The following is a 16,189-nucleotide window of genomic DNA, read 5'->3' as shown; positions in this document are numbered from 1 at the left end:
GAAGGTGATCTGGTCCTGTTGTACAATTCACTTCGAAAGAAAGGCTTGTCCCCGAAACTGCAGACAGCCTGGGAAGGACCCTATATAGTGATGAAACGACTTAATGACGTGGTATACCGCATACAAAGAAATGGAAAAGCACGATGTAAAATGAAAGTAGTACATTTGGAGAGGCTCGCCCCATTTGGTTCAAGAGGATTTGTGCCTAATCGGGACGATTAGGCTTTAGTGGAGGGCAGTGTTACAAAAGTAGTATTAAGTTGTATTTGTATTGCTATATGCATCCCTTATTATGAACAATAGTTGTAGGTATATGGAATAGCATTTATCTTGTTGTAGACATCTGGCGCCGCGGCTGTCTGCTTGTCGAAACAATAGACATCTGGCGCCGCAGCCGTCTGCTTGAACAATTGCAGAGTCTGGCGCCGCGGCTGTCTGCTTGTCTGCATTTGGCGCCGTATAGCATTATGTTCTGGTAATTTCCAGACGCAATATTCTAGAAGGACACGTCGGCATCAGCGAGAAGTGCGTGGCTATATAAGCCATGGCAGCGCCAACATAATGAATCAGTGCTAAGAGTAAACTGTTATAGTGTAGACAAGTTGTAAAATAAAGAGATTTTGTTGAATTAAATTATACAGTGTTGATTTTATTTGTCAAACCAGAGATAAGAACCTAACAAAGTAAACTAGCAAGCAGTAAATTCGTAACAATATTAATTAGTATCACCTCTTGTGCCGTCCGTTACGGCTCGAAGGACCATGTTTTATTTAGTTATTTGTTAAGCACTTTCAGCGGCACTTACCTTACACGGGAATAAAATGCGTTCAAAAAGGCGAGTAACTCGACGGAAAAAACGTGGCAATGCTTGCGCGTTCGTAGCGATCATGCGATTTCAACTTGCACTCATCGTTCCATCGAATGCGATATTCGCCGTGGCCAACGCGCAAAGGACCATAAATCTTTCGCAGAATTTTTCTCTCGAAAACTCGCAACGTCGACTCATCCGCTGTTGTCATCGCCCAAGCCTCTGCACCATATAGCAGGACGGGAATTATGAGAGACTTATAGAGTTTGGTTTTTGTCTGTCGAGAGAGGACTTTGCTTCTCAATTGCCTACTCAGTCCGAAGTAGCACCTGTTGGCAAGAGTTATCCTGCGTTGGATTTCTAGGCTGACATTGTTGGTGGTGTTTACAGATAGACGAAATTATCTACAACTTCAAAGTTATGACTGTCAACAGTGACGTGAGTACCAAGTCGCGAGTGCGACGACTGTTTGTTTGATGACAGGAGATATTTCGTCTTGCCCTCGTTCACTGCCAGATCCATTCGTTTTGCTTCCTCGTCCAGCCTGGAGAAAGCAGAACTAACGGCGCGGGTGTTGAGGCCGATGATATCAATATCATCGGCACACGCCAGCAGCTGCACACTCTTATAAAAGATTGTACCTGCTCGATTCAGTTCTGCAGCTCTAATAATTTTCTCCAGCAGCAGATTGAAAAAGTCGCACGATAGGGAGTCGCCTTGTCTGAAACCTCGTTTGGTATCGAACGGCTCGGATAGGTTCTTCTCGATTCTGACGGAGCTTTTGGTGCCGCTCAACGTCAGTTTACACAGCCGTATCAGTTTTGCGGGGATACCAAATTCAGACATCGCGGCATAAAGGCAGCTCCTTTTCGTGCTGTCGAAAGCAGCTTTGAAATCGACGAAGAGGTGGTGTGTGTCGATTCTCCTTTCACGGGTCTTTTCCAAGATTTGGCGCATGGTGAATATCTGGTCGGTTGTTGATTTGCCAGGTCTAAAGCCACACTGATAAGGTCCAATCAGTTCGTTGACGGTGGGCTTTAATCTTTCACACAGTACGCTCGATAGAACCTTATATGTGATGTTGAGGAGGCTAATCCCACGGTAGTTGGCGCAGATTGTGGGGTCTCCTTTTTTATGGATTGGGCATAGCACACTTAAATTCCAGTCGTTGGGCATGCTTTCGTCCGACCATATTTTACAAAGAAGCTGATACATGCTCCTTATCAGTTCTTCGCCGCCGTGTTTGGATAGCTCGGCCGGCCATCCATCGGCCCCTGCCGCCTTGTTGTTCTTCAGGCGGGTGATTGCTATTCGAACTTCTTCATGGTCGGGTAATGGAACGTCTGCTCCATCGTCATCGATTGGGGAATCGGGTTCGCCTTCTCCCGGTGTTGTGCTTTCACTGCCATTCAGCAGGCTGGAGAAGTGTTCCCTCCATAATTTAAGTATGCTCTGGGCATCGGTAACTAGATCACCTTTGGGGGTTCTACAAGAGTATGCTCCGGTCTTGAAACCTTCTGTAAGCCGCCGCATCTTTTCGTAGAATTTTCGAGCATTACCCCTGTCGGCTAGCTTATCGAGCTGTTCGTACTCACGCATTTCGGCCTCTTTCTTCTTCTGTCTGCAAATGCGTCTCGCTTCCCTCTTCAACTCTCGGTATCTATCCCATCACGCACGTGTTGTGGTCGATCGTAACGTTGCGAGGTAGGCAGCCTGTTTTCTCTCCGCTGCGACACGGCACTCCTCGTCGTACCAGCTGTTCTTTTGCACTTTCCGAAAACCAATGGTTTCGGTTGCAGCTGTACGTAAGGAGTTTGAAATGCCGTCCCACAGTTCCCTTATACCGAATTGTTGATGAGTGCTCTCAGAGAGCAGGAGTGCAAGCCGAGTAGAAAATCTTTCGGCTGTCTGTTGTGATTGCAGCTTCTCGACGTCGAACCTTCCTTGTGTTTGTTGGCGTGCGTTTTTTGCTGCACAAAGGCGGGTGCGAATTTTGGCTGCAATAATATAGTGGTCCGAGTCGATGTTAGGACCTCGGAGCGCACGCACATCTAAAACACTGGAGACGTGTCTTCCGTCTATCACAACATGATCGATCTGGTTGGTGGTTTTTCGATCCGGAGACAGCCAGGTAGCTTAATGTATCTTCTTATGCTGGAATCTAGTACTACAGATAACCATATTTCGGGCCCCGGCGAAGTCGATCAGCCTCAACCCATTTGGGGATGTTTCGTCGTGGAGGCTGAATTTACCGACCGTAGTGCCAAAGATACCTTCTTTGCCCACCCTGGCGTTAAAGTCGCCAAGCACGATTTTTACATCGTGGCGGGGGCATCTCTCATAAGTGCGCTCCAAGCACTCATAAAAGGCATCTTTGGTCACATCGTCCTTCTCTTCCGTCGGGGCGTGGGCGCAAATCAGCGATATGTTGAAGAACCTCGTTTTGATGCGGATTGTGGCTAGACGTTCATTCACCGCAGTGAATGATAGTACTCGGCGACGGAGTCTCTCTCCCACCACGAATCCAACACCAAACTTGCGCTCCTTTATATGGCCACTGTAGTAAATGTCACAAGGACCTACTTGTCTCTGTCCTTGTCCCGTCCATCGCATTTCTTGGACGGCGGTGATGTCAGCCTTTATTTTCACGAGGACATCAACCAGCTGGGCAGCGGCACCTTCCCAATTAAGGGACCGGACATTCCAGGTGCATGACATGCCTTTCGTTTGCCATGGTCGACATCAAAAGGGGGGTCACTCATCCGAGGCTTGTTGTTCCTTTTCATTGGCGGTGTTTTTTTTACGTGGCGGGTCCCAAACCCAGCGCACAACCCTAAGTAGGGAATATTTCGCCTTCTCACTTTAGCTCGCCTTCAAACGGATGTTCTTAGGCTACCCAGAGGATACTTGGTCAAAGACCGGAAGTCGTGAGCTGCTTGAGTCATATGCACTCACTCACACAACGTAAAAATGAATTCTCATGTTTGGGTAAAATAAGAACCGAGTCTCATTAGTGAGAACAACAACGAGTTCACTCAACTCATAGCACTCTCACAAGTAACGATCCACTCTCTGCAGAATTGGTCTACCAAACCATTTCATTGTGTTGGTGTGAATTAATTCTGTGCAAGAAGGATGTTGGCTGAGTGAATGATGTTCGTGTGAATTAACAACTGTTAATTCGAGTTATTTTAGTTGCAGTAGTTATTCTAGTCTAATTACATACGAATGTGGATAAAAAAAATATTTCCAATATTCAATTTTATTGCAATTTTTCATGAAGTTTATTTAGGGATTAATAGACTTAACAAAATATTATAAAAAATAAAAATATTTTAGAACAAAAACCTGTCCTTTGGAACAATTGAAAAAAAAACTCTTTTTAAATCACAAAATAAATACACATATCTCATTTTTATTAGTTACATTCGCGTTCATTTCCAGTCCAATTAACTCATGCGTAAATATACCTATGTATTATGCTGATAAACTGTCGATAAATCGTAAAAAAAAACATTAGGGAAAACTAAAAAATATACGTACGTGCGACGTAAGAGTCTTTTTATATCGACTAACGAGAAACTTATACATATCATGAAATGAAATTGTGATGAAAAGCATCAAATACCATTTTTTTTTTTTTTTTGTTTTTTTATAGTAGGAGGAAGCATCGAAAGCCGAAGTGCGGGACTGTAATCCGCTAAACCTAACCTACTCCCACCTCATGTCTCTCCCACGGGACCACTGGACAAAGTATTACTTCATGGGAGAGAAGAAGACGATTAAGTCTCCTCTAATGCACGGACTGACTGACGCCTAATCTGTTCTAAATGTCTCAACTTTGTCATAATTAGATTTGCCGCTCTACTGACAGCTTTCCACTTTACAGAGGACTCACACATATGTGCAGTCAAATTTTCCACCGTGATACTACCTCCCAGGGTGGTTTTCAATATTTCCCTTATACTTGAAAACCGTGGGCAATAAAAGAACACGTGTTCAGAGTCTTCTATACACTCTGTACACGTCGGACAGTATTGACTAATGTCATGACGATATTTGAAGAGATAGCTTCTGAAGCAACCATGCCCACTGAGTATTTGGGTAAGGTGGAAATCCAGGTCTCCATGTTTCCTACCTATCCACGAGTGTATGTCCGAAATCAGTCGGTAGGTCCACCGTCCTTTGCATGAAGTTTGCCACCGCTGCTGCCACATTGCAATGCTTTTTATTTTCTCTTCTCTTTTTGCTGTGGTAGACGTCTCTGCTAAGTTATATATTCGCGCGAATTCGTCACCCTGGATGTCAATCGGTGCCATACTGGCTAATACCTCAGCAGCGTCATTTGAAATGGTTCGGAAAGCACTTATCACTCGTATTGCTGAAAGCCTATGCACAGTGTTGATTGGTCTAGCATATGATTTTGTTTCTAGTGCCTGTATCCATATTGGAGCCGCATACAGGATCACTGAACTTATTGCCTTAGCTATTAAACATCGTCGGCTGGAACGCACACAGCCTTTATTTGCCATCATTCTAGACAACGCATTATATATTCTATTTGCTTTACTTGTCGCATTTTTCATGTGTTCTTTGAACTTGAGTCTTGAGTCCACTATTACCCCAAGATACTTCAACTGCGGCTGCGAAGTAATCTCACATTCTCCAATGGTCAGCGATATTTTCTCCTCAATTTTCCTTGAGCTTATGAGTAAACCATCGGCGCAGACCATTTATGCTGTCATTGCATTTGATCCGGAGGTCATCCAGATGTTTAGCTACAGCTACCACTATGAGGTCATCCGCATAAGCGACTGTTTTCACATTTTTTGATTGCGGTATTCTTAACACCCCGTCGTACATCAGGTTCCATAGCAGCGGGCCTAAAACCGAGCCTTGCGGTACTCCACTGGAGATAGTGTAGCTCTGAGTTCCCTGGTCCCTCTCGTATAGCAATCTCCTATTTTGAAAATAACTCATTATAATATTTATCAGATACTGAGGAGCATGTATAGCATCAAATACCATACATGGATACGTATGTATTTTTTTTATTTTTATGTATTCTAAACTATAAAATAAAAAAGAAATTCACTTATACAAAAAAAAAAATATACACATAATTCTTGTATTAAAAAATAAAATGTAAAGGCCTTTAGTCTCATATAACTTATAAAAATGCGCTATTAAAAACTTAAAAAAAAGAAGCAATTCATTTATCTACCAAAAATGTACAATATATACATAATTCATTTATTTAAAAAAATGTGTAAAACATTCACCAGTCTTTTTGAACTTAAAAATAATTTATTTAAAAAATTAATGACTTCAGAAATTTAGAAAAGATAAATATCAAATTCGTTTTTAATGTTGCACATGTTTTTCCTATTAGTGTAAACTCTAGAAATAATTAATTAGTTTACATATTCGTATGTAAAAACATGATTTTTCCTACAGTAACAGGGTTAGACCCAATAACACAACGCTTTTCAGAAAGTAAATTTTGGCATTTGAGAATATTCTCTCAGACGAGGCACTAATAGCCGGTGTTGCTAAGATTTTTAAACTCAATTTAAAAAGTAACGGAAATTTAAGTTTATTTAATTCCCACCATTGTAAAACATCAAAATTGTCGTGCATTACTTCGTTAATATTTTCGTATAATAGTAATTCATTTTGAACTCGATCGAGATTACGGCCAGTACAATGCAGGCAAACATGTTGTGGGAAAAACCCTTCCGTTTATCTTCTGTATTTGCTTGCTTAGCTGAACACGATGGGTGCATCCTGTTCTGTTAAAAGAATGAGAAAAACAATGAATTCACATAACAATAAGTGACGATCACACACTATTCCACTACTAAGCGAACGCTAACGCTTTGCGTTCACTGCTGGTTGATGATATGAGTGTGAGTTGGGTTTGTTTATGAGAGGAATGAGCTGAGTCTACCTGCTAGCGATAAACAACAACTCAAAATGTCTTCTCTGTATCTGCATTCACATAATTCCAACTCAGCGCCGGCGCTCAACTCGAGTTATGAGATGAATTTATAAATTCTCTGTTGCATTCATAGCGTGAATTAATTCTTGCAACCCTTTAGTATGTACAGCCGTTTAAAACGTACTGATGCTGCGATCAGTATTAGACTGTCGACGATTTAATTGAAAATAAATTTTATTTTTTCAAGTTGTACCCGGGGTATAATTTTACCGCGTATGTATGTATGTACGTATTTATAATGCGACCGTATGTACTCGTACATAGGTACGCGTGTACATATGTATGTATATTCGCCGTACGGATAAACCGCGAAAGGAAAATTATCGGACACTTAACGTGGGTGGATATTTATGTATATATGTAAATATATGAGTTAAGCTTTCTCTCGTTGAGAAAGCTAAAAAAAACAAAATTGTTTTCGCGTTTAACAACGGTGCTGCATGGATGGCAGCGCGACCGCGTTACTTTATTGATTGACATAAAATGTGTCTAAAATTAGTGCTTAACATAATTTTATACCTAAATTCCGTCTAGCCTGCAGTGTGGTGGCGTGATGCACTTCCAGGAATTGGCTTGTGAAGGTGCATAAGCATTTCGTGTGCGCGTGCCGGAAGTCAAGTCGTTGTTACTGAAACTGCTGCGGCGATTTGCTTAAGTCAGTAAGTTATGTAGTAGTTGCGCAAGTTATGTTGTCGAATTGTTGATAGGTGTTGTATTAACTCTTCCCCTTTTAGTTCGATCGTCCGCGATCGGTGTTATTGTTGGGCTGCGATGTTGTAATTTGCGGGATCGGGCCTTTCTGCACGTTTGCAATAAATTCTGCTTCTGGGCTAGGCGAAATGTACATTTTTTGTTTTTCTTTGATAATAAAAAATAAAATTGCAGTAGTGACTACTATAATTAAAACAATTGAAATATCAGAACTTAAGCTAATTATTGAGGAGGGGAAACTTTAGTATACGATCCCACGATTTCAGGGTTAAAAGTGGTATGGTTGGATAGAGCTGATGCTCCAGATTAAGAAAATATATAATTGTTGCCGCCGCAAACTTATAGTTTCCAAAATATTTGCATTTAAAGTTGAAAATTTTGCAAATTTTATCTTGCAATTTCTCGATTGCTAGTAATTATTTAATTCATATTATGCACTTTTTATGCACTTACACTTCACTACATTGTTTCTACATATTTTTTTTCCAGTAATTATTTAGTTATTTGCTTAAAATAAGCATTTTATATTTTACACAATTTTCATTCCATGCACAATAACAAAAGTATTCCGTGTTTACAGATATTAAGTGTTGCCATAATTACACATATATCAAACGAATAAGAATGGATATAAAAACTCAAACGCAGAAAACAAATACTATCTGAAATAAATTTTCCATTGTAATAAGAAAAGTTTTAAGGCTTTATTGGCGGCCTTCGGCCGCGCTTCAAAAAAAATAACTCTGGCCAATCCAACACCGGGGTGTATCAAGTTTTTTTTTAAATTAAAACTCCTTTTCGCGTTGGCGGCCTTCGGCCGCGCTTCAAAAGAATAACCCTGGCCGATCCAACACCGGGGTGTATAAAGTTTTTTTTAAGTAAAACTCCTTTTCGCGTTGGCGGCCTTCGGCCGCGCTTCAAAAAAATAACCCTGGCCGATCCAACACCGGGGTGTATCAAGTTTTTTTTAAGTAAAACTCCTTTTCGCGTTGGCGGCCTTCGGCCGCGCTTCAAAAAAATAACCCCGGCCGATCCAACACCTGGGTGTATCAGGTTTCTTTTAAGTAAAACTCCTTTTCGCGTTGGCGGTCTTCGGCCGCGCTTCAAAAAAAAAACCCTGGCCGATCCAACACCGGGGTGTATCAGTTTTTTTTTAAGTAAAACTCCTTTTCGCGTTGGCTGCCTTCGGCCGCGCTTCAAAAAAATAACCCTGGCCGATCCAACACCGGGGTGTATCAAGTTTTTTTAAGTAAAACTCCTTTTCGCATTGGCGGCCTTCGGTCGCGCTTCAAAAAAATAACCATGGCCGATCCAACACCGAGGTGTATCAAAAATCTTGATATATCAAGAAAAAGGGCAATGATTTATGTATTTGGGGTATAGTCCTATTTTTTATTCATTTTTATTCGTTTGATAAATGTGTAATTATGGCAACACTTATTATCTGTCAACACGGAATACTTTTGTTAGTGTACATGAAATGAAAATTGTGTAAAATATAAAATGCTTATTTTAAGCAAATAACTAAATAATAGTGAAGTGTAAGTGCATAAAAAGTGCATAATATGAATTAAATAATTACTAGCAATCGAGAAATTGCAAGATAAAATTTGCAAAATTTTCAACTTTAAATGCAAATATTTTGGAAACTATAAGTTTGCGGCGGCAACAATTATATATTTTCTTAATCTGGAGCATCAGCTCTATCCAACCATACCACTTTTAACCCTGAAATCGTGGGATCGTATACTAAAGCCGACCCTATTGAGGATACACTGTTTCCATTCTTTAGTAATTTAAAATTATTTTCATGCTGAAGCTGTTTTATGTACAATGCTTCCATCTTTATTTCTTATTAATTTCGTTTGTATCATTTATTTTTGTTATTACATTTGGTAATACAAATGTTTCAAATATCCTCAAGTTTACATTGAAATATGTTCTATTAGAAATCTTTATCTCACAATTTTCGAACCTTAATAAAAATGTGCCTTTTTGGCTTATCTTTTGTTTATTACAATTTTGGGTTATATTTGAATTAAAATTCTTAATTACAAGACTTCTATTACATCAGGTTTATTAAAATTTTCAAGCTTACAGCTTTCTTTAAACATTAAAATATTGCCTATACATGTGTCTTCAATTCTTATAATATTCTTTTCTAAATTATCCTTAATTTCTAATTGATACATTTTTTTGTCCTCGTCTACAAGGATTTCTAAATGGCTTAGTATTACTGATTTATTATTAATGTTTGGGATTGGTTCAAACTTTATTTTGGATAATGTATTCTGGGAATATTGAGGTATGAGGAGGGATAGGATGATTGAATTTTCCTGGAATAGTACGGCTAATGTGGCTGGAACTTTCAAAATTGCTAATATGATTCAGTTCAGTAGGGGTTAGAATGTCCTTTGGCAAGATACCTAATTTAGTTGAAAAAATGATTTGTCCGATGTCATCTACGTGATTGCGTAAAAGCGATATGTCGTTGTCAATTTGGTAAGTATGCATGATGAATTGAATTTCGTCCTCTATTGTCTTTATTTTATTTTGTGCTAATTCAGTAAATTCGTTTATGTAACTACTAATAACAGTTTGTTGTTTGTTTATGTGGTCTGTAATGTTCGTTATCTGTCCAGAAAGAAAGTCGCTAATTTGCATTAAATTGTTAACATTATTCGTGGTAATTTCTTCGTTATTATGAATTTGTGTGAGAGCGTGCCTAATTTCTTTTTCATCGGCACTGTCCTTTTAGTCCTTTACCTACGATATTGAGTAAGCCTCGTTTGACTTTAAAGTGCGGATGCAAACCGTCTAACTTAGCTTCTAATAAGACAAAATTTTTATGGATTGAGTCAAGAAATTGTCTGTCCTCAAAAGTGATTGCTTTTAGAGTGTTAATGTTGCCTGAAATAACCGATAGCGTTTCTTCATATTTCGTTAAATTGATGAAATGTAAAATTTTGTCGTAATGGTTGATTGTCCTTACTTCTCTTGTCTTAATGGGTAGGTACCCGTTGTTGTTGGTAAGATCCTGTATGTCGATTTGTTGTGTGATCACGGTCAATGTCATTGTTAGTTGAATCAGAAAGGTATAGTAGCGGGTCATTATGACTAACTGGAAAAATAATTTTAACATTGTTTAATATTTTTTTGTGAACGATTTTACCTGACTTAGTTTTAATTGTGGAATTGTAGTTTTGCTCTACAATTTCCTTTCTGTATTTAGAAGATAACTTTGTTCCTATTCTCTTGTCTATTTTTACGAAAATCTCGTCTCCTCTGACGTATTGTTTTAACGGGGTTCGATCTTTATTATGGTACAAAAGGTCGATATTCTGTTTAGTTAATAATTTCCTAGCAGTTTCCTCTCTATCCTTATCTAGTAATTTTGGGTCACTACAAACACTTCTGCCAAAGAAAGCTTCTACGGGTTTCTTTGCGGTAGTGGAATGAATTGAATAATTGTATTCTTTTACCGATTTCTCCAGTAATTCGTTAAAAGAATTATGCGTTTTTTCGCTTTGCAAGCAACGCATGATCTCCTGTAGAGTTGAATGAAACCGTTCAACCTGTCCATTTGAGGAGCTGGTGTAAGGGGCTGTTCGAAATATTTGTATGCCGAACTCATTCTCTATCATAAAATTTATTGACTCAGATTTAAATGATCCTTCATTGTCAAATACTACCGTTTCCGGTATGAGGGAAAGTAGTATATCTCTCAGAGGTTGCCTGATATCCTCTGCAGCTTTAGATTGTATGGGTTTCGCGACAGCAAATTTTGAAAATTTATCTACGGCTGTCAAAATCAACTGTTTTCCTATTATGAGGATATCTAAGTGAACTATTTGACCAGGAAACCGTGGAATTGGAGTGGCCTGTATTTGCGGCTTTGGCGGATGCCGTTCGTATTTATTAACTTTGCATGTTTCGCATTTTTTCATAATTTTTTTAATTTTATTTGCCATTGCAGGAAAATAATATTTTTCTAGGATCTGCATTCTATTTTCCCTGCAATTCCTATGTGCTCTATTATGGGTGCTAACTATTATTTCTTCTTGCTCTTGTTCATTCGTTATGTCCTTTACCATTATTTGGGTAAACCTAACTTTATATTTGTTCAAGTGTAAGGGATATAATAACTGAATTTTTCCCATAATATACTCATCCATTTTTATGCAATTTATGACGAACGGATTGAGGTATCTTTTTAAAATATCTATCAAATTTTCATCAGTATATTCGGGTTCGGTGATCAGATGGCGATGATACGTTGGAAATATAATTTTGAATTGGTAACTCGATATTACGTCTTTATTTAAGAATATTTGATTTTTGAATGCGTTAATAGGTGCTTCAACGCTATATATTAAATTGTGGGATGAACTTCCATCCGAATGAGTCGCTGTAGAGAGCGAATTCAATGGTGTATCATGAGGTATTCTAGACAAGGCGTCAGCTACGACGCACATTGGGATATCTGTGGCCGAAATTCAAAAATTTCATGTTGTCTGATTTTAATGAAAATTTCACAGTTTGTTATCAACTATCTATACATTATTTTCCCAAAGTATTAGGATTCTATCTGCATTAGTTTTTTGTTCAGAAATACCCAAAGTTGGTGAATGTAGAGAACATCAAAATTCGCAAAAAATTTACTCAAAAGTCAAATCATTGATACAATAAAACAACTATTGAAATTCAACTTTGTTATTATTTTTCATTTATAATATGTATCAAAGATAAAATTTGCATCAAAATCCATTGAAAAAAATAATGCATAAAAAATTTTGTGGAACAACATAATTTGGACGTCAAAATTTCAATGCTCTTCAAATTCAAAGTGGTGCATCTAAACGATAAAAGCTAAACGATAAACAAAAATTCAGCTGCCCCAAGTTGCCCCCCTTAAAAAAAACAATGTCAGAATGTCACGAAGATGTAAAAAAGTTGCTAAAAGAGACTTGATAAAAGAGAATTTAGTTGTATGGGAGGTGGGCGTAAAAGTTGGCGAATATTATTGAAATTTAACACCAACATATATAATGTAATAAAAATGCTATGTACCAAAAATCAGTGCTGTAGGTCAAAAATTAAGTTTCACCTTATATGGGAGGTGGGAGTAAAATAAAATTTTTTAAAAAAAATTTTTCATTTTTTTCTTGATTGGAATCCAAAACAATGATGTACCAAATGCCATTGTCCTGCGACAACTCCTTATATTTTTAGCCGCAGTATGCACTAGCATAAACCTATGTGCGACGTTTCCCTTGCCAGGCCTGTAGTGTAACTCATAGTTATATTATTCAAGGATCGCCTTCCACCGCTTCATTTTACTATTGCTATTCTTGTTGCTTAGCGCAGGGATGGGCATATTAGCCCTCAGTGGCATTTTGCCCGTGCGGGCACGAGTGCACATTTTGAGGGCTTGGTGAGGGGATCATCGCGGGCAAACATGAAGAGGAAAGTGAGAGCAACGTACCACTCCATATTTACAAATGAGAGCAACGTATTTTCCCACACCATGTTTACAAATGAGAGCGCACGCATATGTACATATATGGGAAGTTGCACTGTGGGTAATAATTATAAAATTGTCTAACAATTTTAAATTTCTTTGTATCTACTATAAATTTATAAAATGTAAGACAAATAACAAAAAGTATAATAAATATTTGATTTTAGTAATCATTTTTTTTTTAATTTGTCTTTCTATCAGCATTTAATTTTGTTTATTTGAAATAATAAATTATATGTTTGGTTTAATCTCATTTGCTATAGCTACACGCATTATTGTACCAAAATTTAAATCAGATAACCTACTTCTTATTTTAGATAAAATTTTCGAAGCAAAAAGTTTCAAACCAGGTTATTTCTTTAAACTTCCTTACAAAAAGTAATTTCAATAATAACTTCAATTTATGAACCACTGTTTCTTCAAACACATGTGACCAAATGAATCTTATGAGAGCGCAATGTAAATAATTACCCAACAACCCTTCTACCACCCGCCAATCCTGGAATTTCCAACGACTCAGCTGATTGCTCTCTCACACCGCAGGGTTGCCAGGCTCGATATACTGTAGTAATTATAAAAATTGTCTTCAATATATTTGAAATTTTCTTAAAATAACTCAAACTCAGATTCGAATGCTATTATTTACAAATATATAAACTAATTTTAATAGTTTGATTTCAGTTTTGATATTTTATATTATGAAAAATTATAATTGAAAACTTAGATGTGTACAAAACTACATATGCGTATTGAATAATGGCAACAATGTTCGAATGAAAACGAGAACAAAACGCTTGCAGCTCGTAGCGAAGTGAGAAGATGTTTCTGCCATTAGCGTTTGTATTCTATTTGTGTGCATAGCCACTCTCAATCAATAATGCCATACCGCGCAAATATATTTTTATTTGATGATTTCTTATATTTTTGAAAATATGTGTTACCCTTTCTACATATAGCGCATATTATTATTTTAATACATTTCCAGAGGCAACTTAGATTTTTAAAATTTAACAAAACAATTATAAAGGGTGATTTTTTAAGAGCTTGATAACTTTTTTAAAAAAAAAAACGCATAAAATTTGCAAAATCTCATCGGTTCTTTATTTGAAACGTTAGATTGGTTTATGACATTTACTTTTTGAAGATAATTTCATTTAAATGTTGACCGCGGCTGCGTCTTAGGTGGTCCATTCGGAAAGTCCAATTTTGGGCAACTTTTTCGAGCATTTCGGCCGGAATAGACCGAATTTCTTCGGAAATGTTGTCTTCCAAAGCTGGAATAGTTGCTGGCTTATTTCTGTAGACTTTAGACTTGACGTAGCCCCACAAAAAATAGTCTAAAGGCGTTAAATCGCATGATCTTGGTGGCCAACTTACGGGTCCATTTCTTGAGATGAATTGTTGTCCGAAGTTTTCCCTCAAAATGGCCATAGAATCGCGAGCTGTGGCGCCATCTTGTTGAAACCACATGTCAACCAAGTTCAGTTCTTCCATTTTTGGCAACAAAAAGTTTGTTAGCATCGAACGATAGCGATCGCCATTCACCGTAACGTTGCGTCCAACAGCATCTTTGAAAAAATACGGTCCAATGATTCCACCAGCGTACAAACCACACCAAACAGTGCATTTTTCGGGATGCATGGGCAGTTCTTGAACGGCTTCTGGTTGCTCTTCACCCCAAATGCGGCAATTTTGCTTATTTACGTAGCCATTCAACCAGAAATGAGCCTCATCGCTGAACAAAATTTGTCGATAAAAAAGCGGATTTTCTGCCAACTTTTCTAGGGCCCATTCACTGAAAATTCGACGTTGTGGCAGATCGTTCGGCTTCAGTTCTTGCACGAGCTGTATTTTATACGGTTTTACACCAAGATCTTTGCGTAAAATCTTCCATGTGGTCGAATAACACAAACCCAATTGCTGCGAACGGCGACGAATCGACATTTCACGGTCTTCAGCCACACTCTCAGAAACAGACGCAATATTCTCTTCTGTACGCACTGTACGCATTCGTGTGGTTGGTTTAATGTCCAATAAAGTAAACTGAGTGCGAAACTTGGTCACAATCGCATTAATTGTTTGCTCACTTGGTCGATTATGTAGACCATAAATCGGACGTAAAGCGCGAAACACATTTCGAACCGAACACTGATTTTGGTAATAAAATTCAATGATTTGCAAGCGTTGCTCGTTAGTAAGTCTATTCATGATGAAATGTCAAAGCATACTGAGCATCTTTCTCTTTGACACCATGTCTGAAATCCCACGTGATCTGTCAAATACTAATGCATGAAAATCCTAACCTCAAAAAAATCACCCGTTAGAAGAAAACGTCAATTCATTGAATATTTTGATAAAACATCCAAACTGAAAATATCACAAATCATATATTTATGTAAGCATTTTCATTAAATGGAACTGCAATATGTTTGAACACAATATATATAATGGGCACAAGTATCTTTTCTTTTTTATATATGCAGATATGCATATGTACGTGTAAAAGCCCACAATTTGAGAAAAGTTTCCCCAATTGTAACTAAAATGAATTTCTACAACTGGCATCACTACCATTAACGGATCTTTCACATGTACAATAGTTTGAACAAAATAGGAACAACCATAAGGTGTTGTGAAGTTTTAAAATATGCTGTTTTCTATTAAATAAAATTGGTTTTAGATACAAGTATAACATAAATATATATTTTTTTCCTAACAGTGATTAAAATTTCCAGTATGCAAGGGTAAATTAGCAAAATAACAGATATTAATGCGAATCTCTAAAACGTGCAAATTATGTTTGCCTCTTTTTGTTCACACAACTGTACAATTCCGATATGAAGTAAATTTGTGTACAATGTCAGTATTGCCGCAACCACTCTGCGATGAACATTAAGTTACGGAGGAATGTAATTGATTTTTTTCGCAACTTGTTATGCCCTCCTCTCCGTAAATTAATATTCCCCTCATCTAGCCCCCGTGCGCACTTTGCTAACTTTGCGGGCTAAAAATATGCCCATCCCTGTCTTAGCGCATAGGTTAAAGGTTGGTGGTCGGTCGTGATTTTCACCTTGCGTGAACCGTATAGGTAATTTATGAAGGAGTTTAATGCCCATATTATTGCAAGCATCTCCTTTTCGTTTGTTGC

At 37.8% G+C, this 16,189-nt stretch overlaps 1 protein-coding gene and 1 long non-coding RNA gene across 2 annotated transcripts in view; both read left to right on the top strand.

Moving 5' to 3' along the window:
* Window positions 1–16,189, top strand: part of LOC115065766 (carcinine transporter) — a 1,371,383-nt gene that overhangs the window by 844,590 nt on the left and 510,604 nt on the right. The gene's annotated exons all lie outside the window — the stretch shown is intronic.
* LOC125775707 (uncharacterized) lies at window positions 5,950–9,029 on the top strand. The gene is made up of 2 exons (XR_007421313.1): window positions 5,950–8,471; window positions 8,843–9,029. It is a non-coding gene; the product is annotated as an uncharacterized LOC125775707 (long non-coding RNA).

Source organism: Bactrocera dorsalis, chromosome 1 (genome assembly GCF_023373825.1).
Source record: "Bactrocera dorsalis isolate Fly_Bdor chromosome 1, ASM2337382v1, whole genome shotgun sequence".
Classification (NCBI taxonomy): domain Eukaryota; kingdom Metazoa; phylum Arthropoda; class Insecta; order Diptera; family Tephritidae; genus Bactrocera; species Bactrocera dorsalis.
Note: the sequence above shows the minus strand (reverse complement) of the source record. Positions and strands in the feature narration are given on the sequence as shown.